The following is a 15,351-nucleotide window of genomic DNA, read 5'->3' on the forward strand; positions in this document are numbered from 1 at the left end:
ATTTCATAATTTTTATGTGACCCCCATTTTTAAAAATAATAATTTATATTTGTTAAATTATCTATAATTGATTTTTTATTATTGCTTTATTTTTAAAATTCCAAGCATTAATAGTTTCTTAGAATTACTTTGGAATAAAAGAAGTAAATACTGCGGTGTAAGTAGCATATTTGCATTTATTTCTTCTGTACTAACAAAGTTGTAAGTAGGAAGAAATAAGAAATAAATAAAAAAAAAAAACTAAATACAAAAACTTTATCTTTCTTATTTCACTTTTCAATATGATATTCGGTTATACATCAATTTTCTTTTTATTATATTCTGAAGGAAATTTTGCATAATTTGGCGGCCCCCGGCAAACTTCTTACGGACCCCCAGGGGGCCGCGGCCCCCCTGTTAAGAAACACTGGTCTAGGGTCTATTCGTATTCGTTTGTTCGATAAGCCAGTAAAAACCGTACACTTCTCTAAATGTATTTTTAATTAATAGATTATCTAACGCACTTAATAAATAAGCAAGTTCAATATAATTAACTCTCTTATATTAGATTTAATAGATTCTATACGCCCTCTAAATGCCAANAAGACCGGTGTAACACAACACAATCGAATGACTAATTCAAGCCATTCGATAATCAGATCAGATCAAGGGTAGACGACTCAATAATTCACAGGGTATGAGGTCGGCTATCCTTCGATCTGACTTCCGGAATATTACATGTCTTTGTCCTAAATAAAAGGGACGTCCCTTGTAAGAATCAAAATCGTCTAACGGAATTAGGGCGTTATAAACTTATTTTGCATACAAATAGCGGATAAATGTTCTAAATCAATGAAGAATAATGACGCAATGTCTATATTCTACAAACAAACATTCACCTTCTCAAGGAAGTTTAAGATTTCCTTTTTTTGTCGGTTTAACCGATTGTTTATAAGCCAACATTTGGACATTTCAATCAAAATTGAAACGTTTGCCCTCATTAATTCGCATTTGGAAACTAAATATTTATCGAAGATTATAATTAATTAATTGGCGTTATTTTTAATACAAAAGCCTAAATTTTTCCGCTTATGTTTAGATACGGTTACTATATTTGGAGACAAATGTTTCTATTTAATAGTTCTGTTCTATTTCTCAAATGCAACACATGTTTTATTAATGATCTCTTTTTCGTTCTGTGAATAATAAAGTGGGCAAAGAAAGAGCATGGATGGATCGGAGGAAAGTGGGGCATGACACAAGCAGAGCCATCTGGTGCTATTTATAAAAAGAGAAATCATAATAAAAGAAAATTTCCGGAATTATAAATGTGTCGAACGAGTCGAGATGGATAAGAGCTTAGCGCAACCATTGGATAAGAATGACCATCAAGGATCGTTTGTCAAGCGTCTCTGCTGTCGCTACTGCCATTATTGCAAAATAGAAAAAAAAGTAATAATTAAGTTGCCACAAATAACAGTTTTAAAAACAACAGTATTATTTTCTCTCCATTTAATCCTTGGTTAGTTTTGCGTTAAGCCATTTCTTTGCGTTTGTGGACAAAATAATAAGCAATGACCATTTTGAAGCAACTTTACACGATAATTACAAATGATATTCCTTTACTTTTTTCTCTCGATTAAATGGTATCATTAAATGTCATTTATACTCTAGAATCAAAATTCAAATAAATATTTTCGATAATTTTTCTAGTAAACATATTTACCGCTTTCGGTTCGTAGAATCCCCCCTTAAACATTTTAAAACGATCGTTATCAAAGTTTAAACATTTAAATGGGAGGAAATCATTTTAAATGTTGAAATTTTACATTCATTTTTTAAACACAATCTTTATTTTTACAAAAAAAAAACCAGTGTTTTAGGGGATGTCAAATAATTTTTTTTTCAATATAAAAATAGAGGTCATTTTATGTCAGAAAGTTACTTTTGTTTAATACATTTTGTAAAATGACTCCATTTATTTTGATTTCTTGGTCCGGTGAGAACAGGAAAACACAAGACCCAAATACTCGATCAGCAAATAGAGAACTCAGTCAAGGCCGCAGATAAAATTACAATTGTTACATAATGTAAATGACTAACCGATGTCTCGATTGTTAGGTTCACACAGGTTATAACATCCGAATCCTTTATATTTTCAATCACAAGTTTATATTTTCTGGAAAAAAAAATCAATAATATAATTTATTAAAATATGCACCAATGTATTTTCATAACACGGCGATTATTTGAAAAAGTTGAAAAAGTTAACTTATTCTTTAATAAATAAATGACTCTAATGAAATTTTAAATGATATTTAATCCATGAACATGCATTTAAAAATAAATAAATGTATTAGGTTTATAAAATATAAATGTTACTATTAAAAATAATAATTTGTTACTTAAATATGCAAAAATATCTGGAATATGATGATAGTTATCGAATTTCAAACTAGTTTTTTCTATTATTTACTTTTTTTTCTATTACCTACACTTTTGCAAGATTTCTCTCGTATTGCTTTGTATATTGTAAGCATATACATGGGAGAATCTGTTATGTTTCTATATATATTAATATACAGAAAAATAATGATAAATGTCTGATGATAATACTAATAATGCAAAAATATAATTAATAGTAATAAATGCATCGTAGTGATGTACTGTACTTGCTTTGTACACTACATATTGCACTAAGCAATAATTTTTCTAGTTGTTTGATGTTGTTTTAGTATTATATACGAGTTAAAATACGTTACGGAATTTATATTAGCTTTTAATTTATATTTAAATTATATTATTTATATAATTTAAATATAAAATAAAGTACTTTTATAATAACCAGAAAATGCTGTTTATATGGAAATATATATAATGTTTCATTCTAAATATACCGGAAAATAAAATAATAGATAATTCCACGAAGGTCTTTTCAAAATTTGTTGCATCATTGACATACTTTATTATTGTTGTTATTATTATTATATTCTACATATTGTTTATTTGTTTATATAAATAGGAATTTATGAGATAGGTAATAAATATTTAATTCTATTCAATTATATTTCAACAATTGTCATATATTTGTTTAAATAATTTATTGCTATTTATTAAAATAACTCTGTAACAAATGATGGTGCGTGTATATGCACCTTCTATAAGCATTTTAATGTAGTAAAATTATTATTATTAAAATACTATTAACTAATCCCAGATAGCAGTAGTTCGCATGGCCAATTAGCCATGCTGGACTCCTTGTATTAATTAGCCATGAAGGAATTCAATTAGGCATGAGGGAGGTCAGCATGTCAGCCGCCACAGAGATTGCCCTGTTTTTAACATAAAAACATGAAAGTGATATAAATAAAAGTTTTAAAAATCTGTTATTTATTTATTTCGCTTATATATTTTTATGGCTTTCGAAAAGGGGTAAGGCTCATACAAGAGCCTCCATTTCCTTTCTTTTACGCCTCGTTCTAACAAACTATTACCAAACATAATTAATTAATTATTTACTTATTATTAAATACGTAATATTACAGAATTACAACTTAATTTTAATATATTCTAACAACAAAATAAAGAAGAGTTATCAGTGTCTTAGTGAAGTGGTCTGCAATTAATTGATAATTATCACATCGTATTGTTTTCTAATCTTTTAAATTCTTTGATAACTTTAACATGATATATTGTTAATTTCAAAAGAATATTTTCAAATTCCCATTATTATTTAAAATATCGTATAATATATGTAAATATAAACAAAACTCTTTACGTTCTAAAATGTTTATTTCATTAGAATAAATGAATTTTGTTTCAAATAAACTAATTAATTAGCAGAAAGAGTTTATAAAAGATTTTTGCATATTCATTCAGACATTTCATTATTAACATATGAGGAAGAATAGGGTAAATATGGAATGGATAAGTATAGATAGTCATTGTTTTCACTTGATCAGAAAGGATGCCACGTGCCTATTCCCATATTGAATTGTCTGAATAAGATATGAGAACGGACACGTGGATCCTTTCTGGCCATGAAACAGTGATTATAAATGGTAATATCAGTTATAAATGATTGTTTATGTAATTCACGTCCATATCCTTTTCTCTATAAATGCAATCGTCTATAAATATTAGATTTACGTAGCAATTTTTTTTAGATAATTCGAAAAATAATTGTTTTTTACTTTTTATTTTCAATTAAATATTGTATAAAAATAAAAAAATTATATCCAAAATTACAAATATCAAAAATATTGCTTTGAAAACATACTGTTGAAACGTAAACAAAACAGTAAATGTTGATTTTATTATATTTTTCAGGTTTTAATTATCGAAAAACTGCATCAAATTTCTGATTCTAAACATTTTTCAAATTTAGAACATGAGAATTTCAGAAATATTTTCAAATTATAAATATCATTCTGTTAAAAAAAAATTACGTTTTTGTTGTTACTAGGACATGGTTATTGCTTTGTTGTGAGGACTGGCACGTTGCTTTGTAATTAAAATAAATTTATTGATAATAACTCCAAAATTTCGCGTGGCAGTAAGTTTGTAAAAATATAGTAAGATCCAAAATACTTTTCTAACATTAGTTTTTAAAATAACGTAGGATACGATTTCGGGTTAAAGTTTATTTTCGTTTTAGCATTTAAAAAAAAAAAAGTTATTTACGTCAGAGGTCTTATGTTAATGAATAAAAGATAGAATTTCGGGATATCCGTTCTCTATTTATAACAGCAAAGTTATTGAACCCCAAAATAGAGAGGCATATTAATGATATTCGTAGAATATAATTTCCACATAGATAATTACAGGAAATTATCAAATAGCGTTATGGAAAAATTTAAAGAAGACTTAACAAATTCAATCTGTGGCCAGTGTACTTCCTCATTTTGTTGACAGAAATCCGTTCGGTTGCAACATAATTAGCGCTTTAGTGACATTTTCTTCCAGAGAGACTCGTTGGTGTTGATTTCGTGAAGATCGAGCAATTATGTAACTCCCATTTCTTTCGAGAGTAAACGAAATTCGAAATATTTCTTGTTTTCAGTATTCGATGTGCATTCGGTCATTCACACACACTTTTTCAATTTCTGTTTTTTTTCATAGATTTAACCATTAGAGACAAAAATAAACACGAGACATTACAATTTGTCTAGACACCCGCTAACAACACCACGTTTAGTAACCTATTTGGCAAATAATTTAATAAATTTTTAAAATATAAAAAAAATGCTTATAAGTTTAAAACTTACGTGTATTAATTATACATATTTATATTATGAAAACGAACTAATATAAAATAAAGAAGTGTTTTATCAAGAATTTTCTCCGCGTCACTTCTGATATAATAAAATATCTAAATTTTGATATGAATCGCATGATATGAATTCATTTAGATTGTCTTTGAAGGAATTACGAACATTTTTCTCAGTCAAAAAATTAAAAATATTTCTAAAAATTTAATTTGTTTTAAATAAATATACTTTGATAATATACCGAATAATAAATTGGCATTAATATAAAAATTTAATAACATTTAAGCGATAATAAATTTTAATTAATTCATTAGCGCTTTTCTTAGATTAATTAATTGTTTAAAAATGTAAATTTCATTGATGCTGACGGCTAATGATTTAAAATAAATTTTACTCCTTTTTTAAAAGTAAATTTAAAAGAAAATTTTTTACTTTAACAATCTCTATTAACTAATCCCAGATAGCAGTAGTTCGCATGGCCAATTAGCCATGCTGGACTCCTTGTATTAATTAGCCATGAAGGAATTCAATTAGGCATGAGGGAGGTCAGCATGTCAGCCGCCACAGAGATTGCCCTGTTTTTAACATAAAAACATGAAAGTGATATAAATAAAAGTTTTAAAAATCTGTTATTTATTTATTTCGCTTATATATTTTTATGGCTTTCGAAAAGGGGTAAGGCTCATACAAGAGCCTCCATTTCCTTTCTTTTACGCCTCGTTCTAACAAACTATTACCAAACATAATTAATTAATTATTTACTTATTATTAAATACGTAATATTACAGAATTACAACTTAATTTTAATATATTCTAACAACAAAATAAAGAAGAGTTATCAGTGTCTTAGTGAAGTGGTCTGCAATTAATTGATAATTATCACATCGTATTGTTTTCTAATCTTTTAAATTCTTTGATAACTTTAACATGATATATTGTTAATTTCAAAAGAATATTTTCAAATTCCCATTATTATTTAAAATATCGTATAATATATGTAAATATAAACAAAACTCTTTACGTTCTAAAATGTTTATTTCATTAGAATAAATGAATTTTGTTTCAAATAAACTAATTAATTAGCAGAAAGAGTTTATAAAAGATTTTTGCATATTCATTCAGACATTTCATTATTAACATATGAGGAAGAATAGGGTAAATATGGAATGGATAAGTATAGATAGTCATTGTTTTCACTTGATCAGAAAGGATGCCACGTGCCTATTCCCATATTGAATTGTCTGAATAAGATATGAGAACGGACACGTGGATCCTTTCTGGCCATGAAACAGTGATTATAAATGGTAATATCAGTTATAAATGATTGTTTATGTAATTCACGTCCGTATCCTTTTCTCTATAAATGCAATCGTCTATAAATATTAGATTTACGTAGCAATTTTTTTTAGATAATTCGAAAAATAATTGTTTTTTACTTTTTATTTTCAATTAAATATTGTATAAAAATAAAAAAATTATATCCAAAATTACAAATATCAAAAATATTGCTTTGAAAACATACTGTTGAAACGTAAACAAAACAGTAAATGTTGATTTTATTATATTTTTCAGGTTTTAATTATCGAAAAACTGCATCAAATTTCTGATTCTAAACATTTTTCAAATTTAGAACATGAGAATTTCAGAAATATTTTCAAATTATAAATATCATTCTGTTAAAAAAAAATTACGTTTTTGTTGTTACTAGGACATGGTTATTGCTTTGTTGTGAGGACTGGCACGTTGCTTTGTAATTAAAATAAATTTATTGATAATAACTCCAAAATTTCGCGTGGCAGTAAGTTTGTAAAAATATAGTAAGATCCAAAATACTTTTCTAACATTAGTTTTTAAAATAACGTAGGATACGATTTCGGGTTAAAGTTTATTTTCGTTTTAGCATTTAAAAAAAAAAAAGTTATTTACGTCAGAGGTCTTATGTTAATGAATAAAAGATAGAATTTCGGGATATCCGTTCTCTATTTATAACAGCAAAGTTATTGAACCCCAAAATAGAGAGGCATATTAATGATATTCGTAGAATATAATTTCCACATAGATAATTACAGGAAATTATCAAATAGCGTTATGGAAAAATTTAAAGAAGACTTAACAAATTCAATCTGTGGCCAGTGTACTTCCTCATTTTGTTGACAGAAATCCGTTCGGTTGCAACATAATTAGCGCTTTAGTGACATTTTCTTCCAGAGAGACTCGTTGGTGTTGATTTCGTGAAGATCGAGCAATTATGTAACTCCCATTTCTTTCGAGAGTAAACGAAATTCGAAATATTTCTTGTTTTCAGTATTCGATGTGCATTCGGTCATTCACACACACTTTTTCAATTTCTGTTTTTTTCATAGATTTAACCATTAGAGACAAAAATAAACACGAGACATTACAATTTGTCTAGACACCCGCTAACAACACCACGTTTAGTAACCTATTTGGCAAATAATTTAATAAATTTTTAAAATATAAAAAAAATGCTTATAAGTTTAAAACTTACGTGTATTAATTATACATATTTATATTATGAAAACGAACTAATATAAAATAAAGAAGTGTTTTATCAAGAATTTTCTCCGCGTCACTTCTGATATAATAAAATATCTAAATTTTGATATGAATCGCATGATATGAATTCATTTAGATTGTCTTTGAAGGAATTACGAACATTTTTCTCAGTCAAAAAATTAAAAATATTTCTAAAAATTTAATTTGTTTTAAATAAATATACTTTGATAATATACCGAATAATAAATTGGCATTAATATAAAAATTTAATAACATTTAAGCGATAATAAATTTTAATTAATTCATTAGCGCTTTTCTTAGATTAATTAATTGTTTAAAAATGTAAATTTCATTGATGCTGACGGCTAATGATTTAAAATAAATTTTACTCCTTTTTTAAAAGTAAATTTAAAAGAAAATTTTTTACTTTAACAATCTACAAGATTTATACACGCGATTGTAGCAAAGTAAGCAAAAATTATTTTAGTGTCTAAACATAAATAAATATTAATTTTTTCATACGTGCTCATTTTAAAACCGTAACTATGACTATGTAATTCCTGATGTGTCCAAATTACAGACGATAATGATAATAATAATAATAATAAATAGGAATTAATTCTTAAGATTTATATGATTTAATAAAATTATTAGGCATATAAATCGACTGACATTTGACTTTTGTTCTGATTGATAGATTAGAAATGCTTGTTTGAAATGGAAGACTTATAAGAAACCTATTCAAGAATTATTGCCAATGCAAAATATGTTTATATCTATTAATATCTTACGTTTTAAAACCATTTATTAATTGTATTAAAAAAGTATTAGGCCTTCATTACACGCAACTCTTGCTTTCAATCGAAAAATACTTCCAAGAAAATTATTAACAATTTCTCAATATTTAAAAATGGCATCCTAAATTTTCAATGAAAAGACTTCTATGATAATTAAACGTTTTAAAACATAATTTCGATTAAAAAGAAAAAAAATGAGTGTTTGATAAACGATATCAATAATGGAATCGTACTTTGAATCTCGTCCTCCAATTAAGATTTCTCACTCGATGGCTTTTAATCATCTGGACTGCTGAACTTAACGTAGATTAGCACCCACGTTCAAGGTTGGTAACGTGGTTAGATATAAACCTCCTACGACGAATGATGTGGATTCAGATATTTGCCACGCATCCTGTACGTGGGAGAATAAATAACAAACGTATTAACGTTAAATCCCATATTGAAATCCATCGATAATTTAAAAAAATATATATATATATATAACATATATATATCATTTTTCAAATACACGATTCATTAAATTTAAGGATTATGAAGTAATTAAAGGAATGATTCTCATTTGGTAACTTAACAGAATTTTCAAACAGTTAAACACCCCCGCAGTCTCCGAACGGACTTAATTATCTTTGGATTAATTAAGAATTTAAATGTTTTTTTTTATCAATAAGTTATTAGTTATTTCAGTGTATTTTGATATTTTTAGAAAGGTTAGAGTAGAATATAATTTGAGATCATTGGACGACTTGGTAGCAATGAAGTTCATGGACGCGACCTTGAGAAATAGCAGCTGCGAAACCAATCACGTGACGGAAGCAGATTTTCCTTATCTGTTCGAAGCAAATGCTCGGACCAACATGGATTCTATCATACAACATGATCGTGCTATTAGTGGGAGGAGAAATTATTACTGTTGCCAGATGATAAGTGTATTCTTCTCGAATTCTTTTCCAGCGAACGAATGATTCCAATAACTTCATTCCGAGAAAAAGTTTTATTTTTGTTGCATAATTATATATTATACACACATAAACTATACTAAGAACAATTAAATATTTCACTTTATAAAAATAAAATTCCAAAATTAACTTTTCTGTACTTTAAACTTGCATTATGTTTCATCTGAGGCCAAATATAGCCTATATTTAAACATAAAACTAAAGAGTAAAATATTTTAAATTATAAAAATATTGATTTAAAATAATTCTCTGAAAATAAATAGTTCGAATGTTATATTTTACAAATTAATTAAGAAAATATTGTATATTTATTTAATTAAATATCTGTTTTATTAATTAAACAATCTGTTATAAATAGTTACATTCAACTTATATTATCTAACAGTTAAATATAGAGTTACATTTGTAATATAATTCTTAAACATTTATATTTTAAATATTTAAATAAAAATATTATATTGTTCGATTTAAATATATCTTCGTCAAAGTTATATCAAATAATTTATTCAGTGAATTGTGAAAAAAATTATTTTTATTTCGTATTTAATTAATTATTAAAACTAAATAATTTCTGTCAAATAAAAAACTAGAAAGAAAACTCAAGGAAATATATAAATTTGTATAGTTATTATCTATTCCTACTTTTTAAAATGGTTTAATTCATTTTTTTATTGTTTTAAAACATGAAACATCAATTTTTTTAAATATGCATTATTAAAGGAAATAAAGGCTTTTGTTGAGAAAATTTCAATTCATTATTTGATGACTGCAGATTTTTACATCGGCTATTTAATATCCGCTTTGTCACGTTAACATCATTCACGAAGTTATACACTGTCTGCAACTACAAACTATATTTCTTTCTGTCTTACTTTCCTTCTGGAAGATGTAAGGCATAGAAAGTACGTAGGTCGTTAACTTTTTTACACATTATTAATGTGTCATTTTAACAAGGAAACTAAGTGTCATAGCGATAATAAACATCGAGAAACAAATTGAAACGATATCGTATCGACATAATATTGAAACTCCTTTCCAATTCACAAAATCAATAATTAAAATTAATTGAGAGAGGCGGAATTTCCATTAATTCCTTAAATAGTGAGGCATAATTATATATAAAATATATTTAATATATGTGAATTAGTAATAAATTATATGAAGGCTCATAGTAATTTTGATGTAGCGTACAGTACACACCAGCATTTTATAAGAACTGCAAGTTTTGACCTTATTAAAAAAGGCCAAATCTACCGGCAGTTTATTCTCAGTCTAGACTACTACTAATACTAATACTACTACTCCGGGTTTTATCTGACGATGTCCTTATAGTCTATAGGTCAAAAATAAATATATATATTTTTTAAATCAATTTATGAAATTACTAAATAACATTTAGGCTATATTTAGGTTCGAAATATAATAATATAGTCTACTTTGGATTTATTTTTTTTTTTTAAATAAGGAATAACAAGTGAATGAAACAAGTAGGAAAAATGAAAACTCGAAGCGAATATGAAACAGTAACGTTTAATAAATTACTTCTACTTTCAATTCTGATTATTCAGGATATCTTTAACAACTATCAATTTCGCTTTATCAGTTTATCCATCATTTATATTTACAGTATTTTTCCCCCATAAAAATCCAAAAATATCTGCACCTTAACGTTTTGAATGAATATATACACTAATTTACAGAACAAATGTCATGATGATGTAATCATGTAGGGTCAGTGACAAATAAGTCCATACAAATATAATAAGGCATATAATATACTCTGGTTATTTAAAAAGCGTACACTAAAAAAGAAAATAAATAAAATTTTTAAAATTATTTATAATGTTTTGAGAAAAATTCAGAATGTAATGTATTATATTGGTATTAAAAAATAAAAACGTATCGTATACAAAGATAACGAAGATGACTGTATTAGAATTAGAAACAAAACCATAAAACATTAAATAAAATTTAAACTGTTTCCAATCGAATTTAGAATTTCGAAATAAAAATTGTAAAATAATTACTTAAAGCTTCCATAAAAATGAAAACGTTAGAAAATTCGTTATCATCAATTATACAACAGTAGAGATGTTTCGTCATAATAAAAAAAAACATAACAATAATATCTCTTAAGTGGATGCTTATAAAAGACTTTCTATTTAAATAAACAGAAACAAAATTCTTGACACAAAAAATAAATTTAATGAACAATAATTTAAATAATAAAATCATTTTTTGTGTATTTCATTGCATTTTCGTGAAAACTTCATTATATTTTTATGTAGGAATATGTATCTAGATATATTTCTTATTAACTAATTTATTATAGTCAATAGGGAAAGGGAACTTTATTTGTTCTTAACACGGAAATCAGAACTGCTGTTAATTCTATTTTCGATAGACTTACACAAATTACTATCTATTGTATAAATAAGGACGATGCGGAAATAATTGAGACAAAATGCTAGTTATAAGAATATATATGAATAAATATGCAAATGCCACAAGTTTTACTATCTCTTGTTAACAATATTAACATAATTAGTATCTTATTTTATATTTTATTTTTTCCTTATATAAAGAACTCTTACAACTATTAATTTATTTACTAATAACGGTAGGAAAGTAAACAAAATAAAAAAAAACTGCTTAATGATACCTCTCGACATCGTACAAAAGATAATAATGATTTAGGCAAATGATTGCAAATAAAGGTTCAAGAAATAATAGCCCGAAGCTTGCATAAACTTTAAATGATGTAATACAATTATGGTTTTTATAAAATTACACAATTCTAGCGAAAAAAGTAAAAATAATTACAGTAAGTGCCGCTTCTCCGACTTTCAATATTATAGGAATAAAAAAAAAAAGCAAATTTTATACATCAAAATTATTGAATATTTTATATTTTTTAAAACTAAAATGTTAATTAAATTTAATAAAAATTTTGAAGTAGGAAGTAGAAAATCAGACTGAAAAATACGCTATTTATTTTGATAAATGAATATAATTCTACGAAGAGAGATAAGAAAACAGACATTTACGAATCTTTATCCAGGATGTGATACATCCGCTTTCAGTTTTCTAAAAGGACAAATAATTATTTTTGTAAAAGGACAAATAGAGATTTCAAATGAAAAAGATAATCTAAGCATATCTTTTCTTAAAGCCTAACTTGAAACGAAACTAGGCTTACTAATTGGTAATTAACTTATATAGTTCATATCATTGTTGAAACTTAACGTGTATCAACTAATTAGACGTTCCCAGTTAAATTTTATGTTTAAGCAGAACCATCTTCTAGTTTCTGCTTTAATAGAGAATTTATTTTTTAAAAAAAAGTATATATATTTTGCTTGTTTTAATTTCAAAAAAAGATTGCAAATGGCATAAAGAACGATGAATGGAAAAAACGAAAATTTCAATTTTATGTAAGACCATTCATGCTGGTGGTTAATACAAACGTTTTCTTTCCAAATCAAAATTAGTATTCAAGTTCATTTTATATAATTCTTTATCAGTGGCGGTTTTAGATTGCAAAAGGTCCTGGGCAAATGTGAAATTACGAGAGTTGTACAAATGTATATAAATTTATATATTGTAAAAGCCCTTATCACGTGATAGACCTAGCACGAAGTCCAGGATACTCTAGCTACTACCGAATTACGAAAAATTGACGAAAATGGAATATGGACAAGCACATATTTGTACGTGTTTGAGGCGCCTGAAAACGCGAGGCTTTAGGTTTATAATCACGGGGCATTATAATCACAGGTTTCGTATATGCTTAATTTGTAAATCATTCTTTAAACTATTGTAATGATATTTGTATAATCCGGATTAGATTAAAAAGTTATTGGGTAGTTTATTGTGTCATATATTATTTAAACTTAAAGGAAAATTTTAAACGTATGGTACGCAATTATGTGAATATATTCCGTGTACCACAGGAGGTACTATACAAGTACACTTTGAAAACAAAGACACTATAGAACATAATTCATAGATATCATTTGTAAAATCAACTTATCAAAATTAAAAATAAATAAATAAATAAATATAAGTGAGTTTCATAAATAATAAGTATTGTATGTCAACATAAAATCACATTTATTTCTTGTTTCTAATGCATCAAACTTTTTACATTAATTATACAAAAATCTGCTTTAATTACTAATATTTTCAGATTGCAAATATATGAAATACATTAATTGTATATAAATATTTAAATATTTAATTTATTGAAAATAAATCGCACACGTAGATGCATCACTTTTAATATTGTTTTCTGAAATTTCCTTTTATGAAAAATTATAAAAAATATCAATTCCATTGCAAAAAATATCCATTTAATTTTTGAATAAAACGCATATTTTTTGGAATTAATATTTTTTACAATTTTTTATAAACGAGGAAATTTTAGAAAACAATATTAAAAGCGATGCATCTACGTGTGTGATTTATTTTATTTGTATCATATTTAAATTATCTGACGTAATACAATAAAGTAGTTAGTACATTAATATTAATTTAATAATGGAAAAAGCATTGGTTGAACCATCGTGTGTTATCTTATTCGTGCGCATTACATTGCTTTGCTCTGGCAAAATTTATATAGATGAACAAATTGTTTTTTCTTCTTTTTTTAATTAAAAGCTTTAAAATTGTTCAATTTTAAAAGAAATATCCAAAACTATATCATTCAGTCCATATAAAACGTTATGAATTTTTTAATAAAGTTACCCATTTTTTATTGTGCTCTTCCATCAGATTGTTAATTATTACTCTCAGTAAGTGGCGCATTATAACTTCATGGGACCTAGGCAAATTTGTATTAGGAGATCCCATATACATTGTTGACTTCAGACATTTTTCTTCGGGGAAATTTTTTGGGGGAATCTCCGTTTTTTAACGCAACCTCTGGAGGGTTAAATAAAATCAATATATTTTACAGATTGTAATGATAAACCTTAAAATAAAATATTACGTAAACTTTTCAAAGAACACTTTTATTTATAGAAAACAATTATTACGAGCTGCTGACCTTCGATTAGAATTACGTAAACTGGCTATTAACTACCAAAAACAATAATAAAATCTCTAAAATAAATGAAAATTTTAGCTAAAATTTCTTATTAAATTATTTATTTTTAATTACATGAATTTAAAATTGTTTTAATATTATATTATAGTTCGAATAATAAATTAATTAAAATTTATTTATTTCTTTTTATTTAAACAAATATAAAATAATAAATAATAATAATAAGCGTAATTAAACGTCCTACTTTATTATAATTGTCCATAGCACTTTCATTTGTTAATATACAGCTGCAATAAAATCTGTTCGAGTAAATTATTACAAAATAAATGGAATTATGAAAGCACGGGACTTTCTGATTTTCATTTTTACATAATTTAATGAGAAATGTTATTTTAATGTATTAAAATTATTGATAGGAAAAATTAAAGAGATACATAAATAAAAATATTTTTTATTTTAATTTCTCTAAATTAATTAGACTTTGATTAAAACAATAATTCGAATAATTTCGGTAGCAAAAATAGAAAATGCAATGGGTTATTTGTAAGAACATATTCCTGAATCAGTTTGGCATGAAACTCCAAATGTAACTATTTTTATTTGATTTTTTGATATTTTATTTTTCTTTAACCTTTTAATGAATTCCTATTTTGAAAACAGATTTGATAATCCTCTTTCGAGTAATTTAAATTTCAATATCGGCTGTTTCAGATCGAAAATTGATAAAATAAGAATTTAAGGTCTACCATTTATATACGAATTTACTAATTTATTACAAAGTT

General features: G+C 25.6%; 2 long non-coding RNA genes across 2 annotated transcripts in view; both read right to left on the reverse strand.

Annotated features, from left to right (window-relative positions):
* LOC111625469 overlaps window positions 1-14,882 on the reverse strand; it is a 31,387-nt gene extending 16,505 nt beyond the window's left edge. The window contains exon 1 of the long non-coding RNA XR_002756733.1: window positions 14,814-14,882. This is a non-coding gene — a long non-coding RNA (uncharacterized LOC111625469). The remainder of the gene's footprint in view (window positions 1-14,813) is intronic.
* LOC111625470 lies at window positions 1,911-11,613 on the reverse strand. Its single transcript, XR_002756734.1, has 3 exons — window positions 11,550-11,613; window positions 8,797-8,957; window positions 1,911-2,158 (listed from the first exon to the last, which is right to left on the reverse strand). It is a non-coding gene; the product is annotated as an uncharacterized LOC111625470 (long non-coding RNA).
* Window positions 14,883-15,351: the final 469 nt, after the last annotated feature.

The sequence above is a fragment of the Centruroides sculpturatus genome, unplaced genomic scaffold (assembly GCF_000671375.1).
Source record: "Centruroides sculpturatus isolate CEXI.00-Female unplaced genomic scaffold, Cexi_2.0 scaffold95, whole genome shotgun sequence".
NCBI classification, from domain to species: domain Eukaryota; kingdom Metazoa; phylum Arthropoda; class Arachnida; order Scorpiones; family Buthidae; genus Centruroides; species Centruroides sculpturatus.